The sequence below is a fragment of the Macaca thibetana genome, chromosome 18, assembly GCF_024542745.1.
Source record: "Macaca thibetana thibetana isolate TM-01 chromosome 18, ASM2454274v1, whole genome shotgun sequence".
Classification (NCBI taxonomy): Eukaryota; Metazoa; Chordata; class Mammalia; order Primates; family Cercopithecidae; genus Macaca; species Macaca thibetana.
The window spans coordinates 251824-270767 of record NC_065595.1 but is presented as its reverse complement, the minus strand read 5'-3'; the positions used below and the strand labels follow the sequence as shown (position 1 = coordinate 270767).

The window sequence follows — 18944 nt, the reverse complement described above, 5'->3', positions numbered from 1 at the left end:
TGGAGAGCACTGTTCCGCTTGGGCTCCTATCACTAGGTAAGGAACTGGTTTGGGATTTTGTCTTACAAATTCTTTTTAAATGACTAAAGTTAGCATTAACAACCCGCTGTTGTTAATTTCTGCTTACACTTGAGTGCTCAGAAATCAGGTAAGTTGTGTGATCATTGTTAGTTTTGCTTAGCTGTTTTGTTGTTTCCGTCTTGTTGGGTTGTGTGTGTGTGTGTTTCAATCCTTTCCGCTACCGGATTTGACCAATTCCAAACCCTCTAGGTTATGAGTGTGGAATTTTCTAAGGAAATAAGAGCACTTTACTCCCCTCAGCCCTTCAGGGCATTCTCAGGTGACTGAGAATCATGTGAAGGTGTCTGGGAGGAAAGCTCCTTAGGATGTGCAGCAGCTTTGAGCCGGTTCCCCTCAGAAGACTGTACTTAAGGTCTAATCTCATCTGGTTTCCCTCAGAAGAACGTACTTAAGGGCTAATCTCATCTGGTTCCCTCAGAAGAAAGTACTTAAGGTCTAATTTCATCTGATTTCCCTCAGAAGAACGTACTTAAGGTCTAATCGCATCTGGTTCTACTTAAGGTCTAATCTCATCTGGTTTCCCTCAGAAGAACGTATTTAAGGTCTAATCTCATCTGGTTTCCCTCAGAAGAACGTATTTAAGGTCTAATCTCATCTGGTTTCCCCTCAGAAGAACGTACTTAAGGTCTAATCTCATCTAGTTTCCCCTCAGAAGAAAGTACTTAAGGTCTAATCTCATCTGGTTCCCCTCAGAAGAATGTATTTAAGGTCTAATCTCATCTGGTGGGTGCATATAAGGAGCTGACCCCTCCCACACCTGGAGCCCCTGACACACTTTACCAGGTAGCCGCAACAAGGGTGGACTGAACTGATTCAAGGAATAATGGCCCTGAAAAGCCAGGTCCCCAAGCAACACACTTTGGGTCTCACACACTTCCCAACTTGATTGAATCCGAAGGGGAACCTTAAATTATAGGGAATGAGGCCTCTAAATTAGCTAAAACCCCAGCAGCTGAGGAACATTAAGTTCCACCTTTAGAAACTCCGGCAGGGTACACGCAAAATACTTATGGCAAATCGTCATGCAAGTATTTAACCAAGTGGACCACTATAACCAAAGTAGATTCCAAGTTACAAAGGCCTAAATGGGGATCTTTTGAGATGCCCAATTTAGTGTGCCCGCAAACCAGAATGGAAAACGTGGGCACAAAAACTAAAAAACCAGAATGGGAGAGCTACTTTCATGGTACCTGGAGAATACCAAATCTCTCTATGCATACCTAAAGGATCTTTCCCCCCACTTGCTACTCTCTAGGTACCATGAAAGTAGCTACAGGAAGCCAACAAATAACTTAAACTGCCAATTAAGAACTCTCTATAATCTTTTATCTCTCTTAAAGAAATCCTCCAAATCCCTTCCCCCTTAGTGCCTCCCCTACCTCCACCTACACCCCCACTCTACCCTTACCCCTCTGAACTTCCTGGACCAGACCTCTCCCCTCCTTTTCCTTCAGGTTCCAATCTACCATATTCTCCTCCTTGCCTGCCACTCACTGAACCAAAGGCAGTAGGGACTCTAACTTCCTGCCGATTCTCTGGTAACCCCAGTGGCAGCCTCTCATCTGGAAGATGTGGAAAAGGGGGACACCATAGGGACGTCTCTCATGATCAACCTGTTTCGGGAACAACCGTTAACAGTTAGGGGAACCCCTGTGATTGTCTATGAACCCTGGTCAACGTCTGAGTTGCGAAGCACAAAGAATTTCCTGCCTCCCGTAAGATCCAGTTGGGTTTGCTCAAGAGTTTGAGCTCATTATCAGAACCTATGACCCAGGTCGTTCAGACCTTTATCAGCTGGTCCACATACTGGTCTCAGAAGCTAAAGCTAAGTGGCTGGAAAAACACAGTGGTCAGACATTGTAGCAGACCTGACCCCTAAAGGGCCAGGAAGACAAACGAACCAGCCTCCCAGAGTCCTGAAGACAGGTGCAAAGATGCTCAGGAAGTAACTACTGTTCTGTTAAATATCATTCCTTCAGTGTCCCAAAGGGTTGTGGATTGGAATAAAATCCAACAATGCTGCCAGAACCCAAATGAATCAGTTTTAGATTATTTCACACGTTTTGATAAAACTTTTAGACAATATTGTGGGATGTCAGCTGATTGCTATGAAAACAATACAAATGCTACATTATTAAATGCAAATTTCTTAGACTAGTTGATGATTTAGCCACCCTTATAAAATGCAACATGATAAATTGGGCCACAGCCAGAACTAATGAACTAGTTAACTTAGCTGACCAATTATCCTGCACTGTGATAAAAAGGAAAAACTAATTGCCCAAGTTATGCATTACAGTTAAAGCAATTAATTTTTCAAACATCTCAGGCCCAGAAAGATTTTAAGCTCTTAGGTCTGAGGACTCTTCCCTCCCAGTCTGTTACTACTGTAAAAGACCAGGACACCTAAACAGGGATTGCATTAGGCTGAAATGAAAGAAAAGGCAAGAAAATGCAACTCAGGAAGACTAGGGGTGCTCCCAGGAAGTACAGGGGCTTCACTGCTCCAAATATTCTACCCTGACACATTGGGAGAGATTAATATAATATGCTTATCTTTATTATACTGTTTTATATTATATATATTATAAAAAACATGTTTATCATTATTAATATAACGATAAACCATGAGCTTCCAACTGCCTGAATTGACACAGGCAGTGACTATATCTATTATAAATCCCACCTAATTTAGAAACCCCGTACCTCAGAGTAATGAAAGAATGAACAAGGTGGTGTGTCTATAAAACTATCTCATGTTTTAAGTCTAAACCTAAACCTTCCCGTTTCTTTGGGTTCAGATCCCCCGCCCTGGGCTCCAAGTGTGACATGCTTAGTTGGTCCCTTGTGTTTCTAATGTGCCTGCAGCCCCTGTCAGTCTTTTGGGCTGTGATCTCCTCAACATCCATAACGCTCATATCTCTTTTTCATCGAAAGGTGAACTTGTTCTAGAATTGGAGCCAGGGACTAACAATATCAAATTAAAAAACACCCTGACAGCCAGACACAGTTGCTCATGCCTGTAACCCCAGCACTTCGGGAGGCCGAGGCAGGTGGCTCACATGAGGTTAGGAGATCAGCCAGGCCAACATGGTGAAACCTCGTCTTTAGTGAAAATACAAAAATTAGCTGGGTGTGGTAGCGCATGCCTGTAATCCCAGCTACTTGGGAGGCTGAGGCAGGAAAATCACTTGAACTCGGGAGGCGGAGGTTGCAGTAAGCCAAAGTTGTGTCACTGAACTCCAGCCTGGGCGACAGCGGGAGACTGCATCTCAGAAAGAAAAAACAAGTCCTGACAATGCACCACGATTTAGTACTAGTAATATTAAGACAGCATCTTGTGACTGGGAAAGGGAAATGAGAGAGAAGGAAATACTAGAAGAGAAGAGAGAACATTGGAATACAGAGCAGAAAACAGTAAAACTTTTAGCTTCCCCAGTCTTCCTGTTAACTCCGGAAGTGAAGCATTTGCTTAAGGATGTCCCTTCCCGCTTACAGTCTCAGTCAAATACAGATACAGGGAAAATATTCTCAGCCACTCCAATAAAGGTAGCGATAAACCCGAAGAAACCCCCCCAACCTTAAACAGTATCCTCTATGACGGGAAGTTATAGATGGAATCGCCCCTACCATACGATATTAACTGAGAAGGAGACTCACGATTCTCTGCACAAGCCCCTGCAACAGCCCTATATTCCCTGTAAAAACAAAAACAAAAATAAACAAGCCAGAGGGGATGGACATTTATACAGGATTGAGGACAGTAGGTAATATCGCAATACCCAGACACCCAATAATCCCCAACCCACATATCCTTCTATCAGCTACACCCACTACCAGCCGGTATTTCTCAGCTGCAGATCTCTGCCGTGCCTTCTTTAGTATTCCTGTAGATCCAGACAGCCGGTATTTGTTTACCTTTACTTGGAAAGAAGGGCAATATATGTGGACTGTAATGGCTCAAGGGTATACAGAAAGTCCCACTTACTTTTCCCAAATATTAAAAGCTGATTTAGAGGATTTAATTTTTCCCCAGGGCTCAACACTCATTCAGTATGTAGACAACCTTCTCCTTTGTTCAGACACACCATCTTCCTCCCATGAAGATAGTCTATATTTACTCAAACAGCCATCAAGGGACACAAAGTGTCCAAAGACAAACTTCAGCTATGCTTGCTGCAAGTTAAGTATTTGGGGGCATATTATCTCAGCCAAAGGACTGAGTATTAACCCTGACAGAGTGAGAGGAATTTTAGCTTTCCCAATGCCTGTCACAAACAACTTAGAGGATTCTGGGTCCTGCCTGGCTATTGTAGAAACTGGATACCAGTGGCCGGGCGCGGTGGCTCACACCTGTAATCCCAGCACTTTGGGAGGTCGAGGTGGGCGGATCACGAGGTCAGGAGATTGAAACCATCTTGGCTAACACAGTGAAACCCCGTCTCTACTAAAAATACAAACAAACTAGCCAGGCATGGTGGTGGGCGCCTGTAGTCCCAGCTACTCAGGAGGCTGAGGCAGGAGAATGGTGTGGACCCAGGAGGTGGAGCTTGCAGTGAACTGGGATCACACCACTGTACTCCAGCCTGAGCGACAGAGCAAGACTCCATCTCAAAACAAACAAAGAAACAAACAAACAAAAACTGGATACCAAATTTCTTCCTTATGGCTCAATCTCTGTAGGCATACCTAAAAAATGTACAACCTGATCCTTTCTTGTGGAGTCCTGAGGGACAATCAGCTGTACAACAAATAAAGGAAATTCTAACTAATGCCCCAGCCTCAGGGCACCCAAACTACAAACTGCCTTTCTCCCTTTTCATACACGAAACTGGAGGTACTGCCTCCAGGGTACTGATCCAGAAGCATGGTGATCATCAGAGACCTCTAGGCTATCACAGCCAACACCTGGACCCGGTGGCGCGAGGGTTGCCTCCTTGTGTGAGATAGGGCACCAAACTACAAACTGCCTTTCTCCCTTTTCATACACGAAACTGGAGGTACTGCCTCCAGGGTACTGATCCAGAAGCATGGTGATCATCAGAGACCTCTAGGCTATTACAGCCAACACCTGGACCCGGTGGCGCGAGGGTTGCCTCCTTGTGTGAGAGCAACAGCAACCATGGCCCTTCCGTACAAGTCTGTTGGAGAAATAATTATGGGTTCCCCCCTTCCATTTCTGTGCCACATTTTCTTGAGACCCTTCTAAACTCTCATCATACTCAATGTGTGTCTGTCAACCGGTTAGCTTCTCATCAAATTTTGCTTGTACCATCTTCCAATATTACTACTTCCCAGTATAATAATCTTAATCCGGCCACTCTCTTGCCAGGCCCTTCCCACAAGACCCCTCGTGACTGTGTTCTGATGACTGACTGACTTCTCACCTCCAGGACAGACCTACAAGAGATGCCACTGGATAATGCTAAACCAAAATGGTATACAGATGGCTCTTATTGAAGAGGAGAGGATGGAAATTTTGGAGCAGGATATGCTGTGGTTTCCTCACATGAGGTCAGGAGTTCAAGACCAGCCTGGCCCACGTGGTGAAACCCCGTCTCTACTAAAAATACAAAAATTAGCCGGGTGTGGTGGCGGGCGCCTGTAATCCCAGCTACTTGGGAGGCTGAGGCAGGAGAATTGCTTGTACCTGGGAGGTGGAGGTTGCAGTGAGCTGAGATTGTGCCACTGCACTCCAGCCTGGGTGACAAGAGTGAGACTCCATCTCAAAAAAAAAAAACCTATTCAAAAACCAAAATAGTTGGCAACCATAAAAATCCCACGTCACTGTAAATTAAACAACACAGAAGGTCAGGGTAACCAATTGGCTGACACCACAGCTAAAAGAGCAGCATTTGAACCAGCCCCAATCCAGGAAATGACCATAAAACCCAAAATGCTTAAAAACATGTGATAAGGTTTGGCTGTGTCCCACCCAAATCTTATCTGAAATTGTAGCTCCCATAACTCACATGTTGTGGGAGGGACCCAGTGGGAGATAATTGAATCATGGGGGCAGAGTCTCCCACGCTGTTCTCATGGTAGTGAATAAGTCTCATGAGATCTGATGACTTTATAAGGGAAACCCCTTTTGCTTGGCTCTCATTCTCTCTTGTCTGCTGTCATGTAAGATGTGCCTTTCCCCTTGCACCATGATTGTGAGGCCTCCCCAGCCATGTGAAACTGTGAGTCCATTAAACCTCTTTTTCTTGATAAATTACCCAGTCTTGGGTATGTCTTTATCAGTCGTGTGAAAACAGAGTAATACAGTAAATTGGTACCAGTAGAGTGAGGTGTTGTTGTAAATATACCCAAAAATGTGGAAGTAACTTTGGAACTGGGTAACAGGCAGAGGTTGGAACAGTTTCGGGGGGTCAGAAGAAGACGGGAAAATGTGGGAAGTTTGGAACTGAGTAACAGGTAGAGGTTGGAACAGTTTGGGGGGCTCAGAAGAAGACGGGAAAATGTGGGAAAGTTTGGAACTCCCTAGAGACTTGTTGAATGGATTTGACCAAAATGCTGATAATAATGTGGACAATGAAATCCAGGCTGAGGTGGTCTCAGATGGAGATAAGGAACTTGTTGGGAACTAGAATAAAGGTGACTCTTGCTATGTTTTAGCAAAGAGACTGGTGGCATTTTGCCCTTGCCCTGGACATCTGTGAAACTCGAACTTGAGGGAGATGATTTAGGTATCTGGCAGGAAATTTCTAAGCAAAGAAAAGCATTCAAGAGGTGGCTTGGGTGCTGTTAAAAGGATTAAGTTTTTGAAGAAAAACAGGGTGTAAAAGTTCAGAAAATTTGTAGTCTGACGATGAGATAGAAAAGGAAAACCCGGCTGGGCGCGGTAACTCACGCCCGTAATCCCAGCACTTTGGGAGGCCAAGGTGGGCGGATCATGAGGTCAGGAGATCAAGACCACGGTGAAACCCTGTCTCTACTAAGAAATACAAAAAATTAGCTAGGCGCGGTGGCAGGCGCCTGTAGTCCCAGCTACTTGGGAGGCTGAGGCAGGAGAATGGCGTGCCCGGGAGGCGGAGCTTCCAGTGAGCCAAGATCACGCCACTGCATTCTAGCCTGGGTGACAGAGCAAGACTCCGTCTCAAAAAAAAAAAAAAAAAAAAAAGGAAAACCCATTTTCTGTGGAGAAATTCAAGCCAGTTGCAGAAATTTGCATAAGTAATAAGGAGTCAAATTTTCTGTTTGTTTGTTTGTTTTTTGAGACGGAGTCTCCCTCTGTCACCCAGGCTGGAATGCAGTGGCCATGATCTCGGCTCACCGCAACCTCCCCTCCTGGGTTCAAGTGATTCTCCTGCCTCAGCCTCCTGAGTGGCTGGGATTACAGGTGCCCGACTCCACTCCCAGCTAATTGTTGTATTTTTAGTAGAGACGGGGTTTCACCATGTTGGCCACGATGGTCTCGAACACCTGACCTCAAGTGATCTGCCTGCCTCGGCCTCCCAAAGTGCTGGAATTACAGGCGTGAGCAAGGAGCCAAACGTTAGTCATCAAGACAGTGAGAAAATGTCTCTAGGGCATGTCAGAGACATTCGTGGCAGCCCCTCCCATCACAGGCCTGGAGGCCTAGTAGGAAAAAATGTGTTTTTTTTGTGCCTGGCCCAGGGCCCCCCTGCTGTGTGCAGTCTAGGTAAGGACTTGGTGCCCTGTGTCCCAGCCACTCCAGCTGTGCCTAAAAGGGGCCAAGGTGCAGCTTGGGTTGTGGCTTCAAAGAATGCAAGCCCTAAGCCCTGGCAGCTTCCATGGGATGTGGAGCCTCTGGGTGCACAGAGGTCAAGAATTGAGGTTTGGGAACCTCTGCCTAGATTTCAGAGGATGTATGGAAATGCCTGGATGTCCAGGCAGGAGTTTGCTGCAAGGGTAGGGCCCTCATAGAGAACCTCTGCTAGGGCAGTGCAGAAGAAAAATGTGAGGTTTAAGCCCCCACACAGAGTCCTCACTAGGGCACTGCCTAGTGGAGTTGTGAGAAAAAGGCCAGTATCCTCCAGACCCCAGACTGGTAGATCCATCAACAGCTTGCTCTGTGGCCCTGGAAGAGCCACAGACACTCAACTCCAGCCCATGAAAGCAGCCAAGAGTGGGGTATACCCTGCAAAGCCACAGGGCAGAGCCCAAGGCCATGGAAGCCCACTTCTGCATCAGTGTGACCTGGATGTGAGACATGGTGTCAAAGGAGATCATTTTGGAACTTCAAGGTTTAATGACTGCCCCACTGGATTTCAGACTTGCATGGGCCTTTAGTCCCTTCGTTTTGGCTAATTTCTGTAATTTCGAATGGCTGTATTTACCCAATCACTATACCCCCACTGTATCTAGGAAGTAACTAACTTACTTTTGATTTTACAGACTCACAGGCAGAAGGGACTTGCTGTGTCTCAGATGAGACTTTGGACTGTGGACTTTTGAGTTAATGCTAAAAGGACTTTGGGGGACTGTTGGGAAGGCATTATTGCTTCTGAAATATGAGGACATGAGATTTGGGAGGGGCCAGGGATGGAATGGTATTGTTTGGCTGTGTCCCCACCCAAATCTCATCTTGAATTATAGCTCTCATAATTTCCATATGTTTTGGGAGGGATCTGGAGATAACTGAATCATGGGGGCAGTTTTTCCCCATACTTTTCTCCTGGTAGTGAATAAATCTCCCAAGAGCCGATGGTTTTAGAACGGGAAAGCCTTTCATGTGGCTCTCATTCTCTCTTACCTGCTACCATGTGACTGGAGAAGCCTCATAAAACATGCAAACAGTGCAGATTTCAACAATCCTGAACCAGCAAACAGATGGTCAAGCAATCTGCAAACCCTGTGGCACATCTTTATCTGTTAGGTCCTCGTGTCCAGGTGCATGCTGATGAGAATACTTTCCACCAAATCCGGGCTGCCCTCCTAGAGTGATGGGAAAGCAAAGGGGTTACGTATGGCACAACCTGCAGTTCCGTTCACCAGGTAAAGGTGTGAGTAAAATGCTAGAAACAGAAAGCCACTGAAGAGTTGCCTATAGAGTCCAAACTCACGTAGAAAAGGCCTTGTCCCTCAAGGCTTTCATTGTCAGCAACAGATCTGGTATTGAGATTGCCAAGAATGATTACTCAACCATTAATTTTGCAGAGTAAGAGGAACCAATTTTTAAAATGAGGCTGGGTGTATGGCAGCTCTGAGCATGCCCACATTTAGTATGAAAATGAATGGCACCCCATTCTAGGAGACCTCTGCCTTTTCCCTAGAAAACCACATGATTATGAAAATGGATGGCACCCCCATTCTAGGAGACCTTTACCTTTTCCCTAGAAAACCACATGATTCTTCCACCCCCTAATTAGAAGAGCACATAAAGTTAGAAACCCAAATTCCTTTGGGCACGACTTCTGTCCTAAGTGTGTGCTTTCGCTTTGCAATAAAAGCTTCTGTCTTTTCACTTCATTGACTCGGTCCTGAATTCTTTCTCACCATGGTGCCAAAAACCCCGGACACCAGCTGTGGCTGGCATCTCACAGGCATTGGTAGACCTTCTTGAACCCTCCAGCAATAGGTGAGGGACAGGAAGATGGCAGGGAGGGAGGCCAGGATGTCCTCAGGGGAGTCCAAGTAGGAACGCCCACTGCTGGGAAGGGGGCCTGTTGTCCAGTTGGTCACCCCGAGCTGTCCTGGGAGATGGACATGTCTGTTCAGCTTCAGCCTGGCCAGGCTCGCGCACTGAGTGCTGCTTTCTTTGCTGTCTTGGCCCCCGGGTGGTCGTCATCATATTTCATCCTCTATGGAGGACATTTCCTCAAGTCCAGCGCTGGGTGGCCTGGGATAGGCCTAGGACGTCCATCCAGTTGGCTATAGCACCCCTCAAGAGCCTATGGGCCCAGCAATGGTCTGAGGGGCACTTCAAGGTGTGTCCAGCACAAGTCCTGTGCAGTGTGACACCCCACCAGGTGACTTCAGGGTGTATGCCTGCTGCCTGGACCCTGAGGGCAAGCATGCGAAATGACAACTCTCTCTTTGGGAACAAAAGGAGAAGCAGTTTTGGCATGACTTAGTTCCCAAGCTTAATTTTCCGTTTGGCATTGTGAGTTTGGGGTCTTGAGATTCTATTTTCCTTCCACAGCTTCTTTCTCTTTCCTCTTCCTTGTCTCTTCAGTTATAATTTTTTTATTGTTAATATTAACTGTCAGGAATTTCTGTTTCCAGAACTTGGCTGATTACATGGTCAGTGATTTCTAGGGCAGCAGGAGAAATATTTTAAAAGCTACTTTTAAGAAGCATTATTTTATTGGAGACGGTGTATTAGTTCATTCTCATGCCGCTGTGAAGAAACACCTGAGAAGAGGTAATTCATAAAGGAAAGAGGTTTAAGTGACTCTTAAGAGGTTTAAGCTCCACATTGCTGGGGAGGCCTCAGGAAACTTACAATCAAGGCAGAAGGCAGGTCCCCTCTCCACAGGGCGGCAGGATGGAATGAATGCAAGCAGGGGAAATGCAGACACAAAACCGTCAGATCCCATGAGACTCACTCACTATCACAAGAACAGCGTGGGGGAAAACCACGCCCATGATCCAGTCACCTCCACTCGGTCCTGCTCTTGACACACGGGGATTACAATTCAAGATGAGATTTCGGGTGGGGACACAGCCAAACCATGTCAGACGGGTCACTGGTCTCAAAGTCCTGGCTTCAAGAAATCCTTCCTCCTCATCCTCCCATATTTCTGGGCAGGCACGAGCCACCATAAGCTACTTTAAAAAACAAAAACAAAAACAAAAACAAAAAAAGCTTGGCAGTGTTGGCAGGAAAGTTAAGGGATTCCTTGGGGGCAGGGTTGGCAGGTAAGTAGAGGAATTCCGAGGCTTACGTTTCCCCCAGGGCTGTTGCCTGCCAGGGGTTTGATGTGCCTGCCCTGAGGGCAGCCTGAGGCCTGACACTACCACCCAAAGCCTGGACTCTGGGAGTGTGGCACGAACTCAGGCAAACCCTCCCTTCAGAGAAAGGTGGGTAGAGGTGGGTGCCTGCTCCCACCTTACCTGTGGATGGGAAGGGGGCTGCATCTCTCAAGCCAGAAGCCTGAAGCTGGCACCGGGTCCCTGTCTCAGCCTGGGTGGAATGGCAGAGACGTGTTCCTGAGAATTCCCAGCGACCTGGGGGAGGATCCGCACTTCCTCTCAGTGGGAGGTCTGAATTACTTTGCTGGTTGAAGAAAAAAGGAAGCGCCAGGCCCTCGCTTCCGCTTCGTGAAAGGGGTGGGTGAGCAGGTCAAGGTGGGCTGTGGAATTCTTCTGTGTACACATTGAATTTAGAACTTTAGTTTTGACCCATGCAGAAGTGAATATGCATGCTCTGAGAACTCATGAGAAAATCACCAGAGAAAATAAGCCTTGAGCAGAGTCCCAAGAAACCACAAACAAAACATCGGGTGCACAGCGGCTGCCGGTCCTGAGATGATGAGACACAGAATACGAATACATCTGTGTTTATTTATTTATTTTTTTTATTATTATTTTTTTTTTTGGAGACGGAGTCTCGCTCTGTTGCCCAGGCTGGAGTGCAGTGGCAGGATCTCAGCTCACTGCAAGCTCCGCCTCCCGGGTCTACGCCATTCTCCTGCCTCAGCCTCCTGAGTAGCTGGGACTACAGGCGCCCGCCACCTTGCCCGGCTAGTTTTTTGTATTTTTTAGTAGAGACGGGGTTTCACTGTGTTAGCCAGGATGGTCTCGATCTCCTGACCTCGTGATCCGCCCGTCTCGGCCTCCCAAAGTGCTGGGATTACAGGCTTGAGCCACCGCGCCCGGCCACGTCTGTGTTTAAAGGAATGAAAAGCAGTAAGGAGGAGAAAGCATCAGAACTGTTAGCGAGTACAGAACAGAAGCCAGTGAAACTCCCAGAAATGAAAATCCGGATAACTAACATTAGAAACAGGATGAATTGGCTAAAAAGGTCAGACATAGCAAAGAGCTGCAGTGATAAGAGGGCTGGACTGAATGATCCCACTTACGTGAAGTTCAAAGGCAAAGCCAAATGTGACCCAGAGACACAGACGTGCAGTAGAACCGTGAGGAAGGGCAAGGGACGGTTAACATGAGAGTCTCATGAGATTGTGATGATCTCCTGGGGAACCAGCAAGCAGTGGGAAGGCCCTGGTGACACCTGAGGCCAGTGGGGCATTCTGGACTCGAAGGGTGTTGAGCAGCGGCCCTGGCCTCCACCCACCAGATGCCAGTGGTGGCCCCTCCCTGTGGTGATGACCCAGGCTGTCTGTGGACTTTGCAAGTTCCCCCGGGAGGAGGAAAATTGCCCCCAGATGACAGCCATTGAATTAGAGGTTAAGAGTGTTTCAATTGCTTATACTGTCTTTCTTAGGGTGGGCAGTGCATATGTAGGTATTAACTTTTTATTATTTAAAATGTCTACATATGCACCCTTTATTTTATACTTTTTCAGGAATAAAATAATAATATACATTCTCTGGCCTAGTAACAGAATCCTACTGGATAAATGAATATGGAAAATGGTTTTCCTGGGAGCTTATAGCAGGGCTTCTCAATGTTGTTATTTAACTCCGTATTGAAAAATGTTGGCTGGGCACAGTGGCTCACATCTGTAATCCCAAAACTTTGGGAGGCTGAAGAGGGCAGATCACTTGAGGTCAGAAGTTCAAGACCAGCGTGGCCAACATGGCAAAACCCTGTCTCTACTAAAAGTACAAGAATTAGCCAGCATGATGGTGTGTGCCTGTAATCCCAGCTACTTGGGAGGCTGAGGCAGGAGAATTGCTTGAACCAAGAGGCAGAGGTTGCAGTGAACCGAGATTGCACCACTGCACTCCAGCCTGGGAGACAGAGCAAGATTCTGTCTCACAAAAGAAAAAGGAAAAAGAATAAGAAAAAAGAAAACTATGTAGGAAGAAGAACTTTCCAAAAACAGCTTTATCTAGTGTGGAGACACACTTTTGTAGTCCCAACTACTCAGGAGGCTGAGGCAGGAGGACCACTTGACTTTGGGGGTTTGAGGCCAGCCTGGGCAACATAGACCTTGTTTCTGAAAAATAAACAACAAGGCAGGCACGGTGGCTCACGCCTGTAATCCCAGCACTTTGGGAGGCTAAGGTGGGTGGATCATGAGGTCAGGAGTTCGAGACAGACTGGCCAATATGGTGAAACCCTGTCTCCACTAAAAGTACAAAAATTAGCCGGGTGTGGTAGTGTGCGCCTGGAGTCCCAGCTACTTAGGAGGCTGAGGCAGGAGAATCGCTTGAACCCAGGAGGCAGAGGTTGCAGTGAGCCAAGATCATGCCATTGCACTCCAGCCTGGGCGATAGAGTGAAACTCTGTCCCCCCCCCGCCCAAAAAAAAAAGGGAAGTGTATTAGGAAGAACGCTGCAAAAGAGTGCAGCGTGGCGGCTGAGAGAGGACTGAGCGCCCAGTGGTGGATTTTCCTTAGGAGCATTTATGGACCTTAAGGTTGGAGCTTAGGGTTGTAAACTGAGTTTCAGCATAGTATTCCAGAGATGTTTACAAATTTACTTATAAAAGTTGAAAGAGGCCTGGAATTGAAGCGGTGTCATTTGTCTGGGGTAATACCCGAGGTTTACAACGAGTGAGTTTAAGAGCGGCAGTTTTATAGGCAAAAGAGAAAAGTTCCCTTATGCAGAGTGAGGGGGTTTCTGAGAGGATTTCCCGCTTCGCAACGAGATGGTTTTATAGATGAGCTTGAGAAGGCGGTGTCTGATTTACACAGGCCACAGAGGATTGGCTGGACCAGGTGTGTCGTTTACGCAGCACTGGAAGAAGCCGGCCAACTCATCCTTTTATTATGCAAATCTTTTTATGCAAATAGGGTCTCTACCTAGGGGCACCACCTTGCTTGCTTTTTTACTGCACATGTGACGACAAAGAAAAGGAAAGGGGGGAAAGAAGTTCCAGGGCCCGTGCTGGGAAAGGGATGGGGGGACCAGGGGAAGACTCAGGGTGCGATGGCGGCGGGGGGACCAGGGGAAGACTCAGGGTGCGATGGCGGCGCAAATTCCAGTTGTGGCACCACTTCCACTCCCGGAACAGTCCGAGCAGCAAGAAGAGGCCGGCCAGCCCTTCCCACGCCGGCAGCAGCCAGTAAGAAGAAAGCAGCGTCCGCCTCCAGCTCTGCGCAGGGTATCAGCGTGGAAGCCAGGAGTGAGAATAAAGTGGTGCCGTCTGAGTTTAGCACAGGACCTGTGGAAAAAGCTGCCAAACCTTTGCCATTTAAGGATCCCAACTTTGTGCACTCTGGCCACGGTGGCGCAGCAGCTGCCAAGAACACGACCTGGAAGAACCTGAAACAAATCCTCGCTTCCCAAAGGGCACTGCCGTGGCAACCGAACGATCCCAACTACTTCAGTACTGATGCTCCTCCACCCTTTAAGCCAGCTAAGAAGAATTCTGATGTTCCGGGTCTGCCTGCCAACCACACAGACCCCCGAGCAAACTGCGGCTCGGCACCGTTGAAGAGTTTTCCTACATTCGGAGGCTGCCCTCTGAGGTCACCACCGGCCACCTGGCCCTGAGGAAGGCCTCGAGCATCCTTCCCTGAGCCCGAGAAAGGGAGATGAAGTGGAAAGCTGTTTCAAAAACAGACTCTGGACTCGTGATTTTGTTTCACGGAAACAAATCGTTCTGCTGTCAATCTGAAAATGCCAGTGCCGTGCCTTGGAAAAATGTTTGGCTTTAATTTAAGGGTTTTTTTGAGTGTGTGTTTTCCCTCCAAGTGTGATATTTCCCGCTGAATTAAATTATACGTCAATTGTTGCCTCAAGTAAAGGTGTTTGACAAGAAAATACAATAAAACTATTCATTTTAAAAAAAGAAAAAAGAAAAGGGAAGGGGAACTTGCATGTTGAACATACCTGGCTTCCAGCTATCCCTTTTCTATCGGCACAGCTGCCAGCATTCGCCTATGCAGGCTTCCAGCTGGCTTCTCCATGTCTGCAGCTCGATATTACAGGCTGCTCTTTGTTGGAAAAGAAATAATTTTGGGGCAGCTTTTTGTTAAAAGGAAAGCCTTACTGAAGACTCTCTTACCCTAACTGCCTAAATGATTTCTTTTTAGTCCCTGTATCAGAATCAGATGCTGTCTTTAGATACTAGGGAAGTTCGATTACTTCTGAATTCTCCATATAATGAGTTTTGCCTCCAGATGGCCTGTTTGATGGTCACCAGGCAGTCTTTGCTCCCTTCTGAATTGCTCAGGTAAGAAGATTTGTCTCTGGAGCCTGTTCAACGGTCACCAGGTGATTTTCGCCCTCCTCACAGCCTGGGCAACATAGTGAGACCCCCATCTCTACAAAAAATACAAAATAGGCCGGGCATGGCAGCGCACACCTGTGGTCCCAGCTACTCAGAGGGGCTAAGACAGGAGGATCGCTTGAACCCAGGAGGTCTAGGTTGTAATGAACCGTGATTGCACCTCTGCACTCCAGCCTGGGAGATGGAGTCTCAAAAAAAAAAAAAAAAGTTTTTCCGTGTGTTACGAATGTGCTCTCCAGCTTCAGTGTGACTGTTCGTTGGAGACTTGGGTATCCAAATTGTTTTTCAGATGTAAATGTTAGTGGCTCTCATGCATGGCAAGTTTATGGTCCGCTCTTTAAGTTCTATGGGGTTATCTTCACATCTGTGGCACAAGGCTGGTTAGTTTTACATTTGAGAAAAGTGCATCTGGGGAAGTGCCGCTGCCATCCATCCCACAGCAGGCAAGCAGCCTCCTCCACACTCTCCTCTTCCTCTTCTCAGGCCTGGTCCTCTCCTTTTGCCATCTTTTCTTCCCTCACCCCATCTTTATTATATCTGTCTGTCTCTAAACTAAACAATATTTTAATCGGTTGCATTTTGTTTTTACGTTGCCTGTTTTTAATATTCATGACGTTCCCTTCCTCTCCCACTTCCTGTCTTCTCCGCATTAAGTTCATCCTCTTTGTACTTTTACCCAAGTGCTTCCCCCACCCCGTTCTCTCCCACCCCACCCCACTTCAGGCAATTCTGAGTGGTGCAGAGGTGTCACGTCCATCTCCTGGGACTGTATAAGAGTCTGCCTCACTTTCTTTTGAAGGAAGCAGTTGGAAGTTCATTCTACTTTCTTTTTTTTTTTTTTTTGAGATGGAGTCTCGCTCTGTCACCCAGGCTGGGGTGCAGTGGCACCCTGGGCTCACTGCAACCTCTGCCTCTCGAGTTCAAGCGGTTCTTCTGCCTCAGCTTCCCAAGTAGCTGGGATTACAGGCATGCGCCACCACACCTGGATTTTTTTTTTCTTTGTATTTATAGTAGAGACGGGGTTTCACCATGTTGGTCAGGCTGGTCTCGAACTCCTGACCTCGTGATCCACCCGCCTCAGTCTCCCAAAGTGCTGGGATAACAGGCGTGAGCCACCGCACCCAGCCTACTTCTGTTAAATATTATATAAGGGTCCAGGATTTCATGTGTGGGCATCTTTGGGAAGGACTGTATTAGTTCATTTTCATGCTGCTGATAAAGATGTACCTGAAACTAGGAACAACAACAACAAAAAAGGCTTAGTTAGACTTACATTTCCACGTAGCTGGGCAGGTCTCAGAAACAGGGAAGGAGGTGAAAGGCACTTCTTACATGGTGGCAGCAAGAGAAAATGAGGAAGAAGCAAAAGCAGAAGCCCCTGATAAACCCATCAGATCTCAAAAGCCTCATTCACTGTCATGAGACTAGCACAGGAAAGACCAGCCTCCATGATTCAATCACCTCCCCCTGGGTCCTTCCCACAACATGTGGGAATTCTGGGAGATACAATCCGAGATTTCAGTGGGGACACAGCCAAGCCATATCATTCTTCCCTGGCCCCTCCAAATCTCATATCCTCACATTTCAAAACCAATCATGCCTTCCCAACAGTCCCCCAGAGTCTGAACTCATTTCAGCATTAACCCAAAAGTCTGTACTCCAAAGTCTCATCGGAGACACGGCAAGTCCCTTCTGCCTATGAGCCTGTAAAATCAAAAGAAGCTAGTCACTTCCTCGATACAATGGGGTACAGGTATTGGGTAAATACAGCCATTCCAAATGGGAGAAACTGGCCAAAACAAAGGGGTTACAGGGCCCATGCAAGTCCGAAATCCAGCCGGGCAGTCAAATTTTAAAGCTCCAAAATGATCTCCTTTGACTCCAAGTCTCACATCCAGTCACAATGATGCAAGAGGTGGGTTCCCATAGCCTTGGGCAGCTCTGTCCCTGTGGCTTTGCAGGGTACAGCCTCTCTCTGGGCTGCTTTCATGGGCTGGTGTTGAGTGTCTGCTAAACGCCATGTTTAGTTTTCCAGGTGCACGGTACAAACTGTCAGTGGATCTACCATTCTGGGGTCTGGAGGACTGTGGCCCTCTTCTCACAGTTCCACTAGGCAGTGCCCGAGTAGGGACTCTGTGTGGGGGCCCTGATCCCACATTTCCCTTCTGCACTGCCCTAGCAGAGGTTCTCCATGAGGACCCTGCCCCTGTAGCAGACTTCTGTCTGGGCATCCGGGCATTTCCATACATCTTTTGAAATGTAGGCAGAGGTTCCCAAACTTCAGTTCTTGACTTTTGTGTGCTCACAGGCTCAACACCACATGGAAACTGCCAAGGTTTGCGGCTTCCAGCCTCTGAAGTCACAGCCCAAGCTGTATGTTGGCCCCTTTCTGCCACAGCTGGAGTGGCTGGGACATGGGACACAAGTCCCTAGGCCTGCACACAGCAAGGAGACCCTGGGCCCAGCCCTCAAAGCCATTTTTTCCTCCTAGGCTTCTGGGTCTGTGATGGGAGGGGCCACCATGAAGACCTATGACATGCCCTGGAGACATTTTCCCCATTGTCTTGAGGACTAACATTTGGCTCCTCATTACTTATGCAGATTTCTGCAGCCAGCTTGAATATCTCCTCAAACAAATGGATTTTTTCTTTTCTACTTCATTGTCAGGCTGCAAGTTTTCTGAACTTTTGTGCTCTGTTTCCCTTTTATTTTTTTATTTTTATTTTTTATTTTTTGAGACGGAGTCTTGCTCTGTCACCCAGGCTGGAGTGCAGTGGCCGGATCTCAGCTCACTGCAAGCTCCGCCTCCCGGGTTTACGCCATTCTCCTGCCTCAGCCTCCCGAGTAGCTGGGACTACAGGCGCCCGCCACCTCGCCCGGCTAGTTTTTTGTATTTTTTAGTAGAGACGGGGTTTCACCGTGTTAGCCGGGATCGTCTCTCGATCTCCTGACCTCGTGATCCACCCGTCTCGGCCTCCCAAAGTGCTGGGATTACAGGCTTGAGCCACCGCGCCCGGCCTGTTTCCCTTTTAAAACAAAATGCTTTTAACAGCACCTGTCACTTTTTGAATGCTTTGCTGCTTGGAAATTTCTTCCACCAGATACCCGAAATCATCTCTCTTGAGTTAAAAGTTCCACAATTCTCTAGGGCAGGGGAAAAATGCCACCAGTCTCTTTGCTAAAACATAACAAGAGTCACCTTTGCTCCAGTTCCCTACAAATTCCTCATCTTCATCTGAAATCACCTCTGCCTGAATTTTATTCTCCCTTCTACCTTCAGAATTACCCAGGGCTCCTGGATAGTAAGGGCAGTCGGAACCACTGGAGCCAGGGAATTGATCCCTGGGACCCGTTAGTCCACTTCGGAGACTGGTTCTGGACCCAGTGACCTACGTCTCCGGGAATAGTTTGACTTCCAGTGGTTTCCACCACAGGCTGGACACGCTTGAGGTGGCTGCTGCTTGACGTCTGGGCAATCCCTTTTGAAGTGCCTTGGTTTGCCACATTGGTAGCAATTAGCAGATGCACTTTGAGGGTTCTGGATTTTATAGGCCTGTAATGCAGCCACTAAAACCTCTGTTTTTGTC

At 47.4% G+C, this 18944-nt stretch overlaps 2 protein-coding genes and 1 pseudogene across 11 annotated transcripts in view; 2 read left to right on the top strand and 1 right to left on the bottom strand.

Moving 5' to 3' along the window:
• RBFA (ribosome binding factor A) overlaps positions 1-18944 on the top strand; it is a 252019-nt gene that overhangs the window by 207587 nt on the left and 25488 nt on the right. The window lies entirely within an intron of this gene.
• TXNL4A (thioredoxin like 4A) overlaps positions 1-18944 on the bottom strand; it is a 52757-nt gene that overhangs the window by 20195 nt on the left and 13618 nt on the right. For 8 of the 10 annotated variants that reach the window (XR_007721328.1, XR_007721327.1, XR_007721326.1 and 5 more), the window contains exon 3: positions 8804-8985. The exons of 1 other annotated variant lie outside the window; for it this stretch is intronic. The gene's annotated coding sequence lies outside the window, so the exon portion shown is untranslated. Of the gene's footprint in view, positions 1-3987; positions 4005-8803; positions 8986-18944 lie in introns of those variants that run through there. One more of the 10 variants, XR_007721331.1, reaches the window with a different exon arrangement.
• Positions 14089-14680, top strand: LOC126941517 (INO80 complex subunit C-like; annotated as a pseudogene).